The sequence below is a fragment of the Lemur catta genome, chromosome Y, assembly GCF_020740605.2.
Source record: "Lemur catta isolate mLemCat1 chromosome Y, mLemCat1.pri, whole genome shotgun sequence".
Lineage (NCBI taxonomy): Eukaryota > Metazoa > Chordata > Mammalia > Primates > Lemuridae > Lemur > Lemur catta.
This window is the reverse complement of record NC_059156.1, coordinates 545,027-549,640: the sequence shown is the minus strand read 5'-3', so window position 1 is coordinate 549,640 and position 4,614 is coordinate 545,027.

Genomic DNA, 4,614 nt, shown 5'->3' with positions numbered 1-4,614 from the left:
GAACTCAAATGATCTGCCCACCTCGGCCTCCCAGAGTGCTAAGATAAGAGGCATGAGCCACCGCGCCCAGCCTATGTATTATTTTTTAAGTCTGACAGTAACCAGCATAATAATGACTGAATCAACTGTGGTACAGCCATATCATGAAGAATCATATGGATATTATGAAGAATGACTGGAAACTATACAAGATAACTATAAAAATCTCCACAAGAAATTTTGACTCAGAAAACAAGATGCAAAATGAAAATGCGTATAATAAAAGTCTTTTGTTTATAAACATTGACCCAAAACCTGCTGTGTCTGTGTGTGTATTGTGGGGATGAGTATGTATGTGTGTTTATAATCTTATTAAAGAAAGTAACTGGATGATTTTCCAGGAATTTAGAGCCTGATCTGGAAAGAAAAGGAAAAGGGCAAAAAGGTGCTCATAATTACAGAAAAATTAAGTCATGTGTGTTTCCATCTCAGTTACGCAAATTGTGTGTGTGTGTACCTAAGGTGAATAAGAGTATGCAAGCGGCGTTAACAGTGGTTATCTATGACTGATGAGATTGCAGGTGATCTTTACTCTTTCCATGTATTTTTACTTTATTTATTTATTTATTGACAAATATTATATATGTTACACAACGTGATGTCTTGGTACATATACAATGTGAGATGGCTAAATCAATCCAATTATATTACCATATATATTATTACCACATGTATTTGTTTTGTTATGGTAATAACACTTAAATGTTTATTTTCTTAGCAATTTTCAAGTATACATTGCTAGTAATTATAGTCATCAATTTGTGCAACAAATCTCTTGAACTTTTTCTTCCTCGGTAATTGACATTTTATATTTTTTGTCCAACATCTTTTCATCTTTTCCTTCCCCAGCTCCTTGTTATCACCATTCTGCCCTCTGCTTCAATTAGTGTTACTTTTTTAGATTCTACATATAACTGAGATTATGCAGTGTTTATCTTTCTGTCCATGGCTGTTTTACTTAAGAGAATGTCATGTAGGTTTATTCATGTCACAAATAACAGGATTTATTTCATTTTTTTAAGATTCAAAAGTATCCCATTCTGTATGATATTATATTATCTTTGTCCATTCTTTTTTCCTTTTCTTTTTTTTTTTTTTTTTTGAGACAGAGTCTCACTTTGTTGCCCGGGCTAGAGTGAGTGCCGTGGCATCAGCCTAGCTCAAAGCAACCTCAGACTCCTGGGCTTAAGCGATCCTACTGCCTTAGCCTCCCGAGTAGCTGGGACTATAGGCATGTGCCACCATGACCGGCTAATTTTTTCTATATATATTTTTAGTTGTCCAGATAATTTCTTTCTATTTTTAGTAGAGACGGGGTCTTGCTCAGGCTGGTCTCGAACTCCTGACCTTGAGCAATCCACCCGCTTCAGCCTCCCAGAGTGCTAGGATTACAGGCGTGAGCCATCGCGCCCGGCCTGTCCATTCTTCATTGATGAGTACTACAGTGGATTCCTTATCTTGTCTATTACGAATAATGCAACAAATATGGGAGTGCACATATCTCTGATGTTCTGATTTCCTTTTCTTTGAATACATACCCATTACCAAATTGCTGGATCATGTAGTAGTTCTATTTTTAATTTCTGTAGGTATCTTCATATTGTTTTTCATAATGCTTTCACTAATGTACAATCCCAGCAACAGTGTACTATGCTTCCCTTTTCCCACATCCTCCTCAATAGTTGTTTTGTTTTTCATAGCAGCTATATCAACATGTGTGAGGAAGTATCTCATTGTGGTTTTAATTTGCATTTTTCTGATGTGTAGTGATATTCATCATTTTTTCACATAACTGTTGACCATTTGTATGTATTCTTTGTAGAAATGACTTTATGTTATTTGCCTATTTTTAAGGAATTATTTGTTTACTTGCCATTGAGTTGCTTGAGTTCCTTATCTATTTGAATGTTAATCCTCTACTAGATGTATGGACTGAAAATATTTTCTCTCATTCCATGGGTTATCTCTTCACTCTGTTGATTGCTTCTTTTGCTGTGCAGATGTTTTTTATCATCATGGAATTGCATTTGTCTGTTTTTGCTTTTGGGGTCATATCGAAAATATTTTTGCATAGACCAGTGTTCTAAACTTTTCCACTGTATTGTCTTACTGTAGTTTTATACTTTCAGGTCTTAACATTTAAGTTCAATCCATTTTTAAGGCAATTTTGTATCTGGAATGAGATAAGAATTGAACTTTCTTCTGCAGCATGTGAGAATGCAGTTTCCCCAGCATCATTAATTGAAAAGACTTTCCTTTCTTTTTTTTCTTTTTTTTTTTTAGCCAGACAGTGGCTGGAAGGACTTTCCTTTTTCCATAGTACCTTCTGGATGGCCTTGTCAAAAATTAGTTTACTGTGTACACTTCAGCTAACTTGTTCCATTAATGTATTTGCCTGGTTTTAAGACAGTACTGCACTGTGTTGATTACTGTGGCTGTGTAGTACATTTTGCTATCCGGTAGTGTGGGTGTCCCAAGCTTTGTCTTCTTGCTGAAGATTTCTTTGGCTCTTCAGGATTTTTTGTTGTTTTATACAAATTATAGAATTGTTTGCTATGTCTTCAAAAAATGTCCTGGGAAATTTGATAGAGATTGTTTTGAAACTTTATATCATTTTGGTGAGCATGGATAAATATACAGTATTAATTCCCGCAATCCAGGAACATGGGATGTCTTTCTATTTATGTACTTCAATTTCTCTCATTAATGTTTAAAGTTTTTAGTACATATCTTTCACCTCCTTGACTAAATCTACTCCTAAGCATTTTAATCTATTGTAAGTGGGATTGTTCTCTTGATTTCTTTATTGGATATTTCATTGTTAGTGTATTAAAATGCTACTGATTTCTGTATGTTTTGTATCCTGAAATCTAATTGAATTCATTTATTAGTTCTAACAAATTTTTTGACACAGTCTTCAGGATATTCTATACATAAGATCATATCATCTGCAGACAGAAAATCTATATTCTTCCTTTCCTTTCCAATTTGAATGCTTTTATTTCTTTTTTGCCTAATATCTCTGGCAAGAACTTCCAGTGCCATGTTGAAAAGAAAGTGAGAATATTTTGTTTGTTTCTGAAATTAGAGAAAAAGCTTTCAACTTTTTGTTTGAGTATGATGTTAGCTATGGGCTTGTGATATATGCTTTTATCACACTGAAATACATTCTTTCTACCCCTAATTTGTTGAGAGGTTTTATTACTAAAATGTTGAATTTTTTTTTTTTTTTTGAGACAGAGTCCTGCTCTGTCACCCTGGCTATAGTGATACCCTGGCTGAAACCTCCACTATAATATTGAATAGAAGTGGTAACAGTAGACATTCTTGTCTTGTTCCCAAACTCAGGTGTGAAAGTTGTCACAAAAATTGGGTCCTTCTTGTCATATCTAACTAAAACAGAATTGAGAAACCAGAGGGAAAGCACTCAGGGTACAAAAATCACTCCGACAATGTAATTTTCTGGAATCCTGACTACTGAAAGTACTAATTGTAACCTGAAACCAGTTTTATCTACAGCTCCTGATTTAACCTGCTGTAACTCTAGGACTGATGTTCTCAGCACCATCCCTCACCAGCCAGGGCTGGCCGGCTCCCCAAACCCATACAAGTGCCAACAAACCTGCTTAAAGAGCTACACATAACATTTCTTCTTTCTATAGCACCTTAGCCTTTGTTCCTCAGACGTACCAAAGACCACCCGGTCTGCATGTGGGCCTCAAATTACACTTCTTTTCTTCTAGATAAAACATTAAATTCAGAGATTTGTCTCTACATTTGTATTTTGACTTTGACAAACGTATAAAGCACTCAGGTTTTCAATATGACATATGTTATTAGCTGTAGATTTTTCACAGGTGCCCTCAGCAGTTCCAGAAAATTCCCTTCTATTCCTGGTTTTCCGGGTGTGTGTGGTTATTATGAACAGGCATTGAACTTATCAAAAGCTCATCTGTCTCAATCAAAATAATTTTTTGTACTTTATTCTATTATTATGATGTATTGCATTGTTTGTAGTTGTTAAACCATACTTGCGTTTGTCAGATAAAAATTTGGTGAATGCGTCCAATCATGTTTATATGTTGTTGCATTGAGTTTGCTACTATACTTGAGAATATGTGTCTGTATTTTTAAGAGATAATGGTCTATACATTTCTGTCCATGTGATGCTTTTGTCTGGCTTTGTTATTTGGGTAACAATGGCTTCATAGAATAAATTTGTTTTCCCTTTTAGTATTTAACTTACTTAAATTGACAAATAAAATTGAACATATTCACGTGTACAATATAATGTTTTGAAATACGTTACAATGTGAAATCGCTAAATCAAGCTAATTAACATATGCATTACACCTCACATGCTTATCATGTTTTGGTGTGAGAACACTTAAAGCTACATAGGGCGAAACACCTGTTACTCGGCCTCCTTCAGCCCTGGTTTGACCGCGTCTCCCGTCACTCATGGCCGGAGGGGTGGGGCCTAGAGCCTTATCCAATCCGGCGTGCCGACGTGAGAGCTGTCCAATCAGATGCGCAGCCGGGAAGAAGGAGGCGGCTTCCGGGATCTGGCGCGGC